Here is a 17,350-nt window from a genome sequence, read left to right on the forward strand (position 1 = left end):
CTAAACAATGTGATGAAGAAATGTGTTACTGTACCGTTTCTGGAGGAGGACTTTGCTTCCCTTCTAGAGCATCCACTTCTTCTTGGTTTCTGAAAAACAATCCAGAACACTTTTGTCACCATCTCATTGTCTTGCACAGAGTTTTGAACATCCAAAAGTAGGCACTGTCAATGAGCATTAGATCAACAGTGAAGGGTACGTATGACCATATTGTTCTCGTTGTGCCTCTGACTATGTGTGTACGTCTGTGTGTCCCAACAACGAACAGTACTAGGATTCCGTTTATCAACTTTCTCCTGGGTTGAACACGTACCTAAATTATTCAGGAGTGAAAGTCATAGCGCCATTCTAAAACAACAAAGCGGCAGGCGGAGGCACGATAATTAACAACGCATCTCTCGGCTGTCCCATGTTAACTGGGCTATTAAATATCCAGCAGTGACATCTTCCAAGTCCTAGCCTACTGAAAACCCAGACCGCAGGGCAAGAGCACACGTGCCCACACACACGATGAGGCCTATCACAACTACAGGGACTGCCACAGAGCAATGACTCAAATGTGTAGAGCAACAATGTCACTCTGTATTTGTCCCACATACTGCAGGCCTGTATGGTTTACTGTAAAGAGGCATGGCATAGACTTACTGTAAAAAGAGGCATGGCATAGGCGTACTGTAAAAAGAGGCATGGCATAGGCTTACTGTAAAGAGGCATGGCATAGGCTTACTGTAAAGAGGCATGGCATAGGCTTACTGTAAAGAGGCATGGCATAGGCTTACTGTAAAGAGGCATGGCATAGGCTTACTGTAAAAAGATACTTCAAAACAAAAAAGGTCCTGTGTTGCGTATGGCAGTGATGATACCAGTATCGCAATTTTTTTCCATGGCAAAAAGGAAAAACACGAAGCAGACACTTTTGTACTTTAAAAACCTTCTGTGTGTAAAATTGTGTGCTATAGATTGGAAAATAAATCAAATGTGACTCTGGATGACAACATGATGTTTGTTTTCCTGAATGAGTTAAAGCCGCTGTGTGTTGTGTTTTTGTTTCCTTGCCACGATTCTAACTGGCATGGTGATACTGGTATTGTCCCAGGCCTAGTGTAATGACCGCGTTGGGCATCTAGACTAGTAACACACAGCAGTAATGTGCCAGGAAAGATCAACATTCTGAGATCCATCACTGTTTGTCTTGTTCACCATCAGATCTGACAAATGTAATATTGAGTAATGTTAATGGAAATCAGGCTAGACAAAAAGACAGATGTGCAGGAGTAGCTAAATGTGGAAGTACAAAATGTTCTTGTTTTTTAAAAATCCCCAATACCCACATTACATGTTATGTAGCTGACATTTGTAAAAAAATCCTCAAAAGCAGTCAAACACAAGCAACCATTTTTCTCCCACTACTGTGTGCCAATGTGTAGGCAGGGAAATGAAGTCATCAGAAAAGAGGAGGTGCAAATCAACTGGACAACCCTGAAGATTGTCCACACAGCCCAGCCAAGGAGGCGTGCTGACCTGGTTTCACTGAGATGACTTGCATTGTTCACTCAAGTGCACACACACCTCGCTCTACTGGGTTTTCCTTAGACCAGGCCCTGTCCTAAGGCGGCCCCAGATTATAGCTCTGCTTTAGGGCCTCTGGTCCTAATGACAGCCCCTTAGCCTCCAATGCCCTGGTGGGTCACAATACACCTTTATCACTCTGGAGTGGACAGAAAGAGACAGATCTGATCCTTCTACATCGATTCCCATCTGTCACAGAAAATATTCCTCACTCCCTCCACCAAACCTGCCTGGCTGTGGAGCGAGGGAAGAGGATGAATGCAGGGATGGATGGGGAGGGCTGTTCTGGTCCCATGGGGATTGTTGCAGTGGTGGAGCTGAGCAGCACTCCTTATATGGTCATTAGTGGAGCGCAGGAGGATCCCCATGGTTCAACATGACTGGTCTTTTATTCACACACACACACAGTATACCAAAACTTCAGAAAAACAGTTTGGTACTAGTATTTTTGTTCCTTACGGTACTTCTGTCAAATGTCTCACGGACCAACTGTCTATTAGCGTAGCCGATGTGTCTCTTATAGCGTGTATGAAACCAGAAAGAAAATAAGCCCATTTCAAAGCTAATTGCCAGCAAAACGTTACTCGTTCACTTTAAAAACACACACATTTTTTAAAATCGGTCTCTCTCACATCACTCCCAAAGGGTATTTAAGCAATAATGCCCGAGGTGTGGTGGTATACGGACAATATACCACGGCTAAGGGTTGTTCTTAGGCACGACGCAAAGCCCTTAGCTGTGGTATATTGGCAATACAGTATACCAAACCCTGAGGTTCCGTATTGCTATTATAAACTGGTTACCAACGTCATTAGACCAGTAAAAAATGTTTTGTCATACCTGTGGTATACGGTCTGATATACCCAGCTGTTATACTGTATGTTTGTTTTACTCCATGTGTAACTCTGTGTCGTTGTATGTGTCGAACTGCTTTGCTTTATCTTGGCCAGGTCGCAATTGTAAATGAGAACTTGTTCTCAACTTGCCTACCTGGTGAAGTAAAGGTGAAATAAATAAAGAAATAAAATAGACAGGTTGGTTGCAACAAAACTGACCCGTGCGCAACTATGAGGCAAAACAGATGGGGCTGGCTTAGATTGTTGACAACATGTAAGTTATTTGTCTTCAATATTTATTGAAAACAAATGCATTTGCAAAATGAGCACTTGTCTCAAAATACATCGTTACAGATGCTGGTTAGCTAGCTAGCAAATGTTTTGCAATATTAGCATAGATATGAAATCAGTCAAAACAGGACATGGTATCAAGACCATTATGAAACAAAGTGAAACGAGTCACTTACGATTCCCCACATGGCAGTTTGTCATTCTTGTAGCAACCTGGCCATCACAACATGCTGACTTCTGCCCCATGGAAGCGTGCACATCGTTATAGTGACGCTGTCAGCTAACCCATCTATTGCCTCAGCAAACTGACTGCCTCCTGAAGCCATCACTGGTTAAAGACACAGCGCACACTTTTACAAAATAAGCTTCCTTCATGCAAAGGTTGTTGATCAGTTCAATTAAGTAACTCCCAAATGGAAGGGTTTCAAAATTGTGTCATCTGTAGCCCGATGAAGTCAGCCAAAACTAGCTCAATAACTCAATGCATGCACACACACTCCTATTGAATATGCCTTCACCTGTATTGTGAATAGACCAAGGCTACATCTCTATTGAATGGTACAATAGAGATGTACCATTCAAATAAATTATTACCATTATATTGTTATGTAGTTTGTTTTTACAAATCTAAGTAAAAATGTATTATATAATTGATTCATGAATGCATACATGGCTGATGTAGAAAATGTCTAATGTAACGATATTGAATTCAAAACATGCCTGACGATTGAACAGTAGCTGAGTTTATCTGTCTGGATCATTTGCCATATTAGACTTTGGCTAATATGATTTCATTTTTTGCAGTGATATCAGGGACGTCACTAGGCCAAAATAATAATTTGCCCCCCTAAATAAATCAATATACCAGTCAATATATTTTGTGTGATTTTTTTCTTCCCGTCAACAGTTCCATCGCATCTTAAACTTCTTACCGGGCAGGCACTAGGACCTGGGGGGTGCTGCTGCATGTGCTAGTGACAGTTAGGTTTACTTGTAGCTAACATTTTGGTTAACGTTAGCTCCTGCTGTGGCAGTAGACTGCTAGCTAACACTATACTGACAGGAAAATGCTCTGACAGGACAGATTCATGCAGATAAGCTACGATGTGAATTTGTGGTAAGTTAGAACAGAGAGAGTATTCACTACTACAGACTTCGGTCATCATCAAAACCTACAGACTTCGATCATCATCAAAACTTTGTTATTAACCAATACGTTTTTATGTGAGTCAAGTTACAGTGTAATAGATGTTGCGAGCTAACTAACGGTAACTTTTAAATTCAACATAAGTTACGTGGCGATGATATCTAGTTAACGTTGTATTTAAAATGTAGATTTGCCATCTGTGCCAGGCTATAAATGAGACAGATGACGTAACATCACGCATATATCTTGTTATACTAAATTGCTTTCATTCAGTAGGCCATTACAAAACAATTATTAGTAGGTCATGTGTAGAAAAGGTGACAGTGTTGATCACAATGTCATTGTATTATCCTCAATTTCTCAAATGTAGGCTAGCTAACGACTAACAGCAGCTCTGCCGAAGGCCAATCCGATGAGAAATTAAGATTTTACCAGTTCAAACAAACTAATGAAAACTTAAACTGATTAATCTTTCAGTTAAATTTGTACAGCATAGGTCTTACTTTTGTTAGGCATAAATAAATACTGTTATGATATCTTAAAAGGGTCATGCAGAAAGAGGCTTCTATGCAAGGCAGAGATCAACATGCAGGCTGTATAAGTGAGAGAGCAAGCAAGCCCAGAGAGGGAGGGCCGCCAAACAGACCCAGAGAGGGAGGTGGAACAAACGAGATCCAGAGAGGGAGGTGGAACAAACGAGATCCAGAGAGGGAGGTGGAACAAACGAGATCCAGAGAGGGAGGTGGAACAAACGAGATCCAGAGAGGGAGGTGGAACAAACGAGATCCAGAGAGGGAGGTGGAATCCAAACAGAGAGGGAGGTGGAGATCCAGAGAGGGAGGTGGAACAAACGAGATCCAGAGAGGGAGGTGGAACAAACGAGATCCAGAGAGGGAGGTGGAACAAACGAGATCCAGAGAGGGAGGTGGAACAAACGAGATCCAGAGAGGGAGGTGGAACAAACGAGATCCAGAGAGGGAGGTGGAACAAACGAGATCCAGAGAGGGAGGTGGAACAAACGAGATCCAGAACAAAGAGATCCAGGAGGGAGGTGGGAGATCCAGAGAGGGAGGTGGAACAAACGAGATCCAGAGAGGGAGGGCCAACAAACGAGATCCAGAGAGGGAGGTGGAACAAACGAGATCCAGAGAGGGAGGTGGAACAAACGAGATCCAGAGAGGGAGGTGGAACAAACGAGATCCAGAGAGGGAGGTGGAACAAACGAGATCCAGAGAGGGAGGTGGAACAAACGAGATCCAGAGAGGGAGGTGGAACAAACGAGATCCAGAGAGGGAGGTGGAACAAACGAGATCCAGAGAGGGAGGTGGAACAAACGAGATCCAGAGAGGGAGGTGGAACAAACGAGATCCAGAGAGGGAGGTGGAACAAACGAGATCCAGAGAGGGAGGTGGAACAAACGAGATCCAGAGAGGGAGGGCCAATAAACAGATCCAGAGAGGAGGTGGAACAAACGAGATCCAGAGAGGGAGGGCCAATAAACAGATCCAGAGAGGAGGTGGAACAAACGAGATCCAGACAGGGAGGGCCAACAAACAGATCCAGACAGGGAGGGCCAACAAACAGATCCAGACAGGGAGGGCCAACAAACAGATCCAGACAGGGAGGGCCAACAAACAGATCCAGACAGGGAGGGCCAACAAACAGATCCAGACAGGGAGGGCCAACAAACAGATCCAGACAGGGAGGGCCAACAAACAGATCCAGACAGGGAGGGCCAACAAACAGATCCAGACAGGGAGGGCCAACAAACAGATCCAGAGAGAGAAAGTAAATCAAGCCTCTGCAGCAACTCCTGCCAGAAATGAGAGCGATTTAGATGACAGACACTGGGCACCCAAACAAGTGAAGCTGAATAGCTACCCACACCGAAAAGGGCATTTCAGCACTGCTGGTTTGAGAAATACAATTGGGTAGAGGACTCTGTCCACAAAAACACAACTTTCTGCTTTCCATGTGGAGTTTTTGGCAAAAACATTACATTAGATTTCTTTTGTCAGTAATTGCTGCAAAAATGGGGGGAGGGAGCATTGCTTATCTTCAGTTAACATGACATGGCATCAACACACAGAGACAGTGTTGTGGCATGGCAAAGCTAACCGGCAACTAGCAGTCATGGGAATATTGCTCCGATTTTAACATCTGCCCATGCTAGTGATATTGCAGAGAGAAGGGAGTATCTGAGGAGAATTGTTGCGGTCACCTCAATGTTAGGAAGACAGGGACTCTTTCCCTTTCCTGCAAAGGTACAATACTCCATCAAATGTGACATCTCTCTCTCCAGAATCTCAGAATGACATGATCGAATGCTGTGCTCAAGAGATTACAGACACCATGGTCTCAGATGTCAAAGTCTGGAATGTATTCCATTATGGAGGATGAGGTCAGGGATGGGCAGTCTGAACAGTTTGTGTTAGGTATGTAACAGAGGGCACAGTCAAGGAGCGTTTACTAGTACTAGCAGAAATCAAGTCATTTGATGCCCAATCGATAGCAGATCCAGAAGGCGAGGTCAGTACAGGTGCATCAAAGCTGGGACCGAGAGACTGAAAAACAGCTTCTATCTCAAGGCCATCAGACTGTTAAACAGCCACCACTAACATTGAGTGGCTGCTGCCAACACACTGTCATTGACACTGACCCAACTCCAGCCACTTTAATAATGGGAATTGATGGGAAATGATGTAAATATATCACTAGCCACTTTAAACAATGCTACCTTATATAATGTTACTTACCCTACATTATTCATCTCATATGCATATGTATATACTGTACTCTATATCATCGACTGCATCCTTATGTAATACATGTATCACTAGCCACTTTAACTATGCCACTTTGTTTACTTTGTCTACATACTCATCTCATATGTATATACTGTACTCGATACCATCTACTGTATGCTGCCCTGTACCATCACTCATTCATATATCCTTATGTACATATTCTTTATCCCCTTACACTGTGTATAAGACAGTAGTTTTGGAATTGTTAGTTAGATTACTTGTTGGTGATCACTGCATTGTCGGAACTAGAAGCACAAGCATTTCGCTACACTCGCATTAACATCTGCTAACCATGTGTATGTGACAAATAAAATTTGATTTGATCAGTTGCAACAGCAGCTCCAAATGAGAGGTAGCAGGCCTAAAGTGCGTTGCACAGACCCACGATGGGGGTAGCAGGCCTAAAGTGCGTTGCACAGACCCACGATGGGGGTAGCAGGCCTAAAGTGCGTTGCACTGACCTACGATGGGGGTATCAGGTCTAAAGTGCGTTGCACTGACCTACGATGGGGGTATCAGGTCTAAAGTGCGTTGCACTGACCTACGATGGGGGTATCAGGTCTAAAGTGCGTTGCACTGACCTACGATGGGGGTATCAGGTCTAAAGTGCGTTGCACTGACCTACGATGGGGGTATCAGGTCTAAAGTGCGTTGCACTGACCTACGATGGGGGTAGGTCAGGTCGATGGGGGTAGCAGGAAGTGCGTTGCACTGACCTACGATGGGGGTATCAGGTCTGAAGTGCGTTGCACTGACCTACGATGGGGGTATCAGGTCTGAAGTGCGTTGCACTGACCTACGATGGGGGTATCAGGTCTGAAGTGCGTTGCACTGACCTACGATGGGGGTATCAGGTCTAAAGTGCGTTGCACTGACCTACGATGGGGGTATCAGGTCTGAAGTGCGTTGCACTGACCTACGATGGGGGTAGCAGGTCTGAAGTGCGTTGCACTGACCTACGATGGGGGTATCAGGTCTAAAGTGCGTTGCACTGACCTACGATGGGGGTAGCAGGTCTGAAGTGCGTTGCACTGACCTACGATGGGGGTAGCAGGTCTGAAGTGCGTTGCACTGACCTACGATGGGGGTAGCAGGTCTAAAGTGCATTGCACTGACCTACGATGGGGGTAGCAGGTCTGAAGTGCGTTGCACTGACCTACGATGGGGGTAGCAGGTCTGAAGTGCGTTGCACTGACCTACGATGGGGGTAGCAGGTCTGAAGTGCGTTGCACTGACCTACGATGGGGGTAGCAGGTCTGAAGTGCGTTGCACTGACCTACGATGGGGGTATCAGGTCTAAAGTGCGTTGCACTGACCTACGATGGGGGTAGCAGGTCTGAAGTGCGTTGCACTGACCTACGATGGGGGTAGCAGGTCTAAAGTGCGTTGCACTGACCTACGATGGGGGTAGCAGGTCTGAAGTGCGTTGCACTGACCTACGATGGGGGTAGCAGGTCTGAAGTGCGTTGCACTGACCTACGATGGGGGTAGCAGGTCTAAAGTGCGTTGCACTGACCTACGATGGGGGTAGCAGGTCTGAAGTGCGTTGCACTGACCTACGATGGGGGTAGCAGGTCTGAAGTGCGTTGCACTGACCTACGATGGGGGTAGCAGGTCTGAAGTGCGTTGCACTGATCTACGATGGGGGTAGCAGGTCTGAAGTGCGTTGCACTGACCTACGATGGGGGTAGCAGGTCTGAAGTGCGTTGCACTGACCTACGATGGGGGTAGCAGGTCTAAAGTGCGTTGCACTGACCTACGATGGGGGTAGCAGGTCTGAAGTGCGTTGCACTGACCTACGATGGGGGTATCAGGTCTAAAGTGCGTTGCACTGACCTACGATGGGGGTAGCAGGTCTAAAGTGCGTTGCACTGACCTACGATGGGGGTAGCAGGTCTAAAGTGCATTGCACTGTCATGAGTGGGTCCAAAGGAGGTGTACAAGGACATTTCAGAGTGCTGAATCTGGAGGCTATTTATGTACATTGCTTTGCTCATGAGCTTCATTTGGTGTTGTGTCATACTTACAGGGCTATTCCGGAGGCTGCTGAGTTTCAGTTTCTTAGAGAATGTGCATTTGTTTTTCAGTACAGCCCAAGTTAACCACCACAAGTTCAAAGAAGCTCAGTCCAAACTTAGAATAGCATCAGCTGAACTTGTACAGCTTTCAAACACTCGCTGGGCAGCCAGCTGCGACCCAGAAATGCAGTCCTGGACACTAACTGTTATTTAGGATTGTCTATCTGCCACTGGATCTCCCATGGCTGTTGGTCTGAGAGCAAAGCTTCATCACTTCTCCACTGTGTATTTACTACTGATGTTTCATTCCCTCCTTTCTGTAACTGAGGGACTTCATCAGTTCCTCCAGAAAGAGACTGTAGACCTGTCAGAAGCTTGTTTCTGCAAACAAGCTGTATGTGACACACTGATAGGCAAACGCACAGATGCATTTTCCACAGAACTTTATGACTGAACCAAATCACTGAAGTTCACAATATTCCAGAGGCAGATGCAGCAAGAAAGCGCAAACAAAGGAAAAATGGGAGACTGTGGTGGAGACCTCCTTGGGTTTAGGCACAGAATTGTAATGCTCCCAAACAATGAAAACAGAGTTGTTGCTCCCCTGCTTGGGCAGGATGGTTTGTGAGCTTGACCAGCGATTCGACTGTAGATGCAGGTCTGCTCAACGGCTTACCGGCATGCAGCCTCAACTCAAAAAACTCACATCATGCTTAACTGAGTTTGCCAAGCACTATGGTATTGATGATAAAACAGAAAGAGATGTTTGCGGCCAGAAAAGAGAGGCTGGATGTCTCTCCCAAAGATATGCTTGCTGTGCATAACCTCCTGGATGATGATGTGTTTCCTTCTCTGAAGGAAATCATTCAGGTTGTCCTCACAATTCCTGTGAAAGGTCCTTTAGTGCACTGTGCCAGCCGCATTTTAGTTGCATAAGACAAATGGGTCAGAAAAGGCTTGCAAGTCTTGCAGCAACGTCCATTGAGGGTGAAGTGCTTGGGCCACTAAGCCACAATAGTATCATTGACCGCTTTGCAATCTTTAAAAATAGGAGGTATACTTTGATGTGTCCACCCACAAAATAAGCATCAAGAGAGAGAAGCAGGAGGAGCATTTCTGTAATATATTTGTTTGTGATCTTACTCCTAATTCTTTTTCAGTTTAATTTTTTTTATTTAGCTCATTAGTTGAATTTAGTTTTGCCCCATTGTAGATGACTGTTTAAGATGTTCTATGCATCTGAATTATTGGGTTAATTTTGAGCAACAATTAGCAAAAAGGTGAAATTTAAATAAAGATTTTAGCTAATGGTATAATTCTCTCCCTCTAAATGTATTTTGGCTCGATAGTACAGCCATTTTTGTGCATTTTGTTGGATGGATAGAATTTAATTAAGTCATATTAGATTAGTGTCTAACAAATTATGAGACAGGTACAATTTTAAAAATAACCTTATTTTGATCCATTTTACACCCGTTGTGACTAAAAATACATGATGAAAAGACATTTTGGGTGCTTTCATATCCTGGGGCAGTATGCCCAACCCCCCCCCCCTAAAAGAGGCTTAGCCGCCCTATCCATGAATCTCTAGTGACGTCGCTGAGTGGTATCATGACACACACAAGGATCCCCATGGTTTAACACAAGTGGTCTTCTCCAAGCTACACACCCCTCTACTCACCGCACGTGATACACACTTCACTGACCCCACAGCCTCTTCCTCTCTCTCACTCTTTCTGGAATGATAATGGAGAGATTCAGTCTGCGTTTCTGCTGACAGACACAGAAGGTACAGGAATCGGCAAGAGACATTGGCGGCATCCTATTCCCTTTTTAGTGCACTACATTTGACCAGGTCCATAGAGCCCTGGAGGGAAAAAAGTACTGCACTAAATAGGGAGACATTTGGGACGCATGCAGAGTTCTAGAAAATAAACATGTTTTTCCAGCAGAGTGGAATTTTCCAGCCCAATGACCAGTGTTGCATCTCGTCAGAAGAGATAGGATCTCTCTCTCTCTCTCCATCAGAGGGTCTGAAAGGCTTTGGTCATTCAATGGAGGCCGAATCATGGCCAGTCCCTTAACAGTGATTTGGTGTTGCTCATAGCATGGTGAAGTGGCGTCTACAGGAAAAGCCTGCTTACTGAGTAGACATACAGACTAGTGCTGAGCAGGGTGTAGGCTAAGGCTTCTATCTAGATAAAAATGTGATGCTGATTGATCAGTCAGTCTGGAGCTGTGGTAGTGTCACGGTGAAGAATGGGTGTTGTCCTTGACCTATAACTTTCAGATCTCCTATCCTGTCAGGAATCACAGACAACGTGATCCATCTAGTTTCCTCAGTCCTTCTGAACACACCACTTGCTAACCGCCTGCAGCCTCCTGCTGTCTGGCCAGTAAACTGTTGCCATGGATACCACGGGTTGTTGGACAGTGGGGGAAGCACATGCAGATGGTACTTCTGTAGTGGAACCCCTCAGGGCTTCCTCACTGCCACAGTGACTGTTAGCAAAAAGGGAAGGTTCATTGGTGTTACGTGAATTGTCACTTATGGCCAGGATTCCTGCTAACAGTATTTTCAACGACTGCTGTGAAATTCTGTAGAGACCAAAGAGTCGGTGGCATCCTGTAAGACAAGTCACCTGCTTCTGTGAGATGACGTTCACAGAACAATGGATTTCTATCAAACATTTACATAAGAAAACACCCAAGACCACACTACTCATTGAAATGGAAGCAGAACATTCAGTCAGATATTCTACTCAACACTGATTCTACTGTATGTGTTCTAAGCCGGCCAGACAGATCCCCTCTCAGATCTTGCTTCCAATTCAGACCAGGGGGAACTTCATTTCAGTCATCCCAGAAGCAGAAGAGACAATTGAGGAACATGTTTCTCTGTCACTTTCAGTGAGGATCTAGAGTGAAGTCTGTTGTTGATCTAACTGATTTGACCTGGGAATCCAATTCATTAGAGAAAGAGTGAGGCAGACAATTCTCAGAGAGAATGGCAGCATCATTCGCAAACTGTTGTAGGGCTGTCAATTCAATTTTGAAAGTTGTCCATGCTTTGCTGCAGGAGGGATTGACATCTGCCATAGTCGAGTGATCAGTTCTCAGCCAGGCCATCTTGCAAATCTCAAAACTTATTTACTTTGCTGGGGATTAGTAGGTGTTCAGGGTCAATTCAATTTCAATTGAGTTGTCCAGATTAGAAAAAGATTGTATTTATTCATGATTTGGGGAGGGGAACCTGCCTACCCACCTAATCACCATGGTTGCCTTGCTTCTGACCGACCGACCGACCGACCAACTGCCACATAGCCTAGGCCTCCTCTGTAGGCCACTCAGCTACTCACACTCCACTAGCACTTAAATGAAAGGCCGTTGCAAAACGCCATGCTTTACCGACTGAGCCACAAGGGACCAGTCGTGAAATACGATTAATTTCAAGAGGGAGCTACTAAATGAATGTCCACACCTAGTTATTTAGCAGATGTCATTATGAATCACATACAATTTATCATTAAATCCTTCTCTACAACCTTAAACTGCTTGTACTTTACAGTGTTGATTAAATAAGAACGTTAGTTTGCTGTGACGGTTGCTAGTTTAGACTGTGCAGTGATTGGTTGCATCTCTCCCATATTTCAGCACTTCAGAAAATAGATGGCATCATAACACTTAGGATGGAGTCATTAAAAGCATACAATTGTTTACAGACAGATTATTTCACTTATAATTTACTGTATCACAATTCCAGTGGGTCAGTTAACAAGATTGTGACACAAAATGGCTTAGAGACAACAAAGTCAAATCAATCCCAGAACAGCAGCAAAGGACAAGATGCCGGAGAAAACAGGTATAAAAGTATCTATATCCACAGTAAAAACAAGTCCTATTGACATAACCTGAAAGGCCGCTCAGCAAGGAAGAAGCCACTGCTCACAAAGTTTGCAACCCTGACCTCAATCCTATAGAAGATTTGTGGGCAGAACTGAAAAAGTGGGGGTGTGCAGGAGGGAGCAAGGAGGCCTGACAAAACAAACCTGACTCCAGATTTTACACCAGCTCTGTCAGGAGGAATGGACCAAAATTCTTGTGGAAGGCTACCCAAAACGTTTGACCCAAGTTAAACAATTTCAAGGCAATGCTACCAAATACTAATTGAGTGCATGTAAACTTCTGACCCACTGGGAATGTGATGAAAGAAATAAAATCTGAAATAAAATCACTACTATTATTCTTTCATTTCACATTCTTAAAATAAAGTGGTGATTCTAACTGACCGAAGACAGGGACATTTTAACTAGGATTAAATGTAAGGAATTGTGAAAAACTGAGTTTGAATGCATTTGGCTAAGGTGTATGTAAACATATGACTTCAACTGTATGTAAGGGATAATCAACAAGGGGCTATGAGTTCTAGGAAAAGAATGAATGACGTGGAAGGTGTGTTCCACAATGAGCTAGCGAGGTGGAAATGACCTTCCATAGAGATGCATTACTTTCCAGAGAACGCATGGAGCCCCGAGCTGATTATCCCTTTAATACCATGGCTATAATTTAACACATTTGCCGCTAGAAATGTGTTCAACATCCACTGAAGTAGCTGGCAAATTTACTAGATAGTAACAGTAGTTGCCTTAGTAACCAAACAGACTTGCTAGTTTAGCTAACCAAACCATCAGTCCTAGGTTGCTATTATGAAAAACTAATTCAACAATGTCAGTAATGTTTTCAATTCAACTTTTTCTTTCAAAAGCACCTCAAACATAGAACATGTAAGAATGAACTATTGCCATTGAATTCTACCATGCGGATAAACCGTGCGTTATTAGGGAATCAGGTATTCAACAATACATTTTAGTCAGTTAGCTTTGAGAGAGCGAGATCTACATACACATTTGTATTCAGCAGATTTAATTTAGAAAAACCCTGTTAATCACACAAACCTGCAGCCACTAGCTAACTGTCAGTTGATGTTCAAAGTTATCGGCGGTTTGCCCTTGGAGCAGAGACCGCTCTATTAAGCAGCAAACACTTTGACTATGGCCGTAATGACATTCTATTCACTCTAATCATGCTCAATTCTGAGTAAATCGTCTAACTTTTAAAACTATGTAATGGTAGAGACAAAGGGCTTGGGCTAATTGTTTTTCTCGTGCATTTCTCTATTGAATGAATCATGTTATGGATGAACACCCTACACAGAAAGACAGAAGATATCTTGTGTTTCAGTATGGACAGTCTTAAATGGATGAAAGAGGAAGTGGTGGTCAGGAGAGCAGTATTCAGATGACATAACTTGGTCAGTGTAATCTCCCTTGGCTGTATTCAATTGCTGTTATGAAACACTGTATATTCCCCCACGACTGAAGAAATGGAAGTAGCATTTAGCAAGACACACATAAACAACAATAAAGTATTTTTCAGTTTTTCAAACCAAGGCTACAACACCTGTTATAAAGCCAAGGAAGAGCACATAAAATCAACACGAGTTAAAAATAACTTCTGTTAGGAAGAGTTTCGTAGAAGGACTGGCAAGAGCAACTACGACTATTCAGACCATATTCAAACATCTTGTCTTTGGACAACCATCACGTACAGTGAGTAGATCTATGTTGGAGGGGAATTCATGCCCCGAATCCCCAGTAAGTTAAATTCCACATTTGGCCCATTCTAAGAACTCAAAACGTAAACCACCCTCAAGCCAAAACACCCAATCAGGGTAAAATTTCATGGAGTTTTAGCTTCATAATGACAGAAGAACCATAACAGTCCTTCTGAATCTGACTTTTTATAGCAACTACGTAGGCCTAACATCTGGCCTTGGTTTACATGTCTAACCTCAGAGGTGAATGTTACGTGAGGACAGCAACAAATACTACTCACTGTAGCACAACAGTAGTGGAGTGCTGTAGACTGTGGATCTGATTCTGTAGCAAGGCAAGTGTGTTTCAGGGTCTGTGCGACAATGCCTATCCTACTCATCCTCTATTACGGTAACCTTTAAAAACATTTAAAAATGTTTCTAGAAATCTCTTGAAAATCAAAGCTCAGGTCGTCACAAGGGACATTGCGCTACCGTTAGCATTATTTTCTTTGCCAAAGACTTATATATAACATTTTTAAAAAAGACCTTCTTTCAAAGATAATTCATAAAAATCCCAATTTTAAAAAAAAATTACCTTTATTTAACCAGGCAAGTCAGTTAAGAACTTATTTTCAATGACGGCCTGGGAACAGTGGGTTAACTGCCTGTTCAGGGGCAGAACGACAGATTTCTACCTTGGTCAGCTCGGGGGTTTGAACTCGCAACCTTCCGGTTACTAGTCCAACGCTCGAACCACTAGGCTACACTGCCGCCCCGCGGCACAATCTTCATTGTAAAGGGTTTAAACACGGTTTCCAATGCTTGTTTAATGAACCATAAACAATTCATGAACATTCACCTGTGCAACGGTTAAGACATTAGCAGCTTACAGACGGTAGGCAATTAAGGTCACAGTTATCAAAACTTAGGACACTAAAGAGGCCTTTCTACGGGTCTGAAAAAACACCAAAAGAAAGATTCCCAGGGTCCCTGCTCATCTGCATGAAAGTGCCTTAGGCATGCTGCAAGGATGCATGAGGACTGCAGATGTGGCCAGGGCAAAAAATGGCAATGTCCGTACTGTGAGACGCTTAAAACAGCGCTACAGGACGGACAGCTTATCATCCTTAGTGGCAGACCACGTGTAACAACACCTGCACAGGATCGGTACATCCGAACATCACACCTGCGGGGCAAGTACAGGATGGCAACAATAACTGCCCGAGTTACACCAGGAACGCACAATCCCTGAGGGCTTGTAGGCCTGTTAAATCCACTTCAACCAGTGTAGATGAAGTGGAGGAGACGGGTTAAAGAAGGCTTTGTAAGCCTTGAGACATGGACTGTGAATGTGTACCATTCAAAGGGTGAATGGGCAAGACAAAATATTTAAGTGCCTTTCAATGAGGTATGGTAGTAGGTGCTAGGCACACCGGTTTGGGTCAAGAAATGCAATGCTGCTGGGTTTTTCCACGTTCAACATTTCCCCATGTGTATCAAGAAAGGTCCACCACCCAAAGGACAACCAGCCAACATCACAACTTGAAGCATTGGCGTCAACATGGGCAAGCATCCCTTGACACCTTGTAGAGCACACGCCCCAACAAATTGTGTCTGTTCTGAGGGCAAAGGGGGGGGGTGCAACTCAATATTAGTATACTCAGTGTATATTGTGAATCGCCCATTAGTTTGAAACAAATCCTAATTGGCATCAAAGGAACATTTTAAATTTTAGACATCGGCCCATTATTTTTTTAAGAACTTTGTTTACCAAAATGGCGCCAGCCTTAAAATGAAAGCACGCCGTGTGGGGGAGGGACAAGAAGTAAAGAGTTCCTTAGTCAGTCAGCCCAGCCAGTGAGAGAGACGGAGGGTTGCTGTGGTATTCAGAGCCAGATAGGACAGAGAGGAGTGCACTGCCCTGCCCAGCTGTACCCACCCTTACTACCAGTTTATTACCGCGTGGGACTCCAGGCGTAGAATTCCACCAACATCGACCTCAATAGCACCTCTGTTCTGGTGGTGTTTGAATGTCAAGCGCACTGCGATACAAAGGAACCATGTCTCAGTATGTGTGTGGGGGGGGTAGGCATCTACACCATTAGGCATCTTCTTGTGTAGGGGCTACTATGGCTATGCTATGCTATGCTATGCCAACATAAGCACAGAAATGTTAGGCCTATTTATTGTAAGCTTTCAATTAGATGTGAAGCCATAACATGGAGGAAGTAATGAGGTGAGGAGGCCTAGACATAACATGGTGATTTAACATGATCTACTTCCTGTAGATAATGTGTGGCCCATGTAATAATCAGACCAATCTGATTTGTGATGACATTCCCCATCAGGGATGAATAAAGTACTGTACCTATCTGGTTTTAGCAGTATGAAACAGTATGCACTCACTACTGTAAGTCGCTCTGGATAAGAGCGTCTGCTAAATTACTAAAATGTAAGCAACAGCGACAGCGATTGAAACTAATTTGCATCACTGTACATTACCAGTACAGTCTGAGGGGACAACGAATCACCATCACAGGGTGTTGTCTAAATGAGATATAGCCTAGGTCTGATGTCACAGGTCCCGACTCCTGCCCGTCTACTTATGGTTCAGAGACACATGGTTATGGAGGAGAAGTAACGGACCTGCCGTTTGGCTGTGGTCCATATCAGGCTGTCAAACATATCTAGGCCTCCTCACCTCATTACTTCCTCCTCAAAATGGTCAGAATTCCTAGTTTCTGAACTGCGGCTGCTGGCCAGCAGGTTGTCCTCAGCAACACAGAGTTAAAAACCCTACCGTTCAAAGGTTTGGGGTCACTTAGAAATGTCCTCGTTTTTGAAAGAAAAGCCATTTTTGTTGGTCCATTAAAATATCAAATTGATCAGAAATACAGTGTAGACATCGTTAATGTTGTAAATGACTATTGTAGCTGGAAACGGCAGATTTTTTAATGAAATATTTACATAGGCGTACAGAGGCCAATTATCCGCGACCATCACACCTGTGTTCCAATGGTACGTTGTGTCAGCTAATCCAAGTTTATCATTTTAAAAGGCTAATTGATCACTAGAAAACCCTTAAG

At 43.9% G+C, this 17,350-nt stretch overlaps 1 protein-coding gene across 8 annotated transcripts in view; it reads right to left on the reverse strand.

The window, feature by feature from the left end:
- Positions 1 to 17,350, reverse strand: part of LOC118386629 (CYFIP-related Rac1 interactor A-like) — a 51,266-nt gene that overhangs the window by 17,845 nt on the left and 16,071 nt on the right. For 7 of the 8 annotated variants that reach the window (XM_052524014.1, XM_052524007.1, XM_052524011.1 and 4 more), the window contains exon 2: positions 35 to 89. The gene's annotated coding sequence lies outside the window, so the exon portion shown is untranslated. Of the gene's footprint in view, positions 1 to 34; positions 90 to 10,349; positions 10,439 to 17,350 lie in introns of all 8 variants that reach the window. The other variant, XM_052524013.1, reaches the window with a different exon arrangement.

Source organism: Oncorhynchus keta, chromosome 8, assembly GCF_023373465.1.
Source record: "Oncorhynchus keta strain PuntledgeMale-10-30-2019 chromosome 8, Oket_V2, whole genome shotgun sequence".
In the NCBI taxonomy this organism is placed as follows: Eukaryota; Metazoa; Chordata; class Actinopteri; order Salmoniformes; family Salmonidae; genus Oncorhynchus; species Oncorhynchus keta.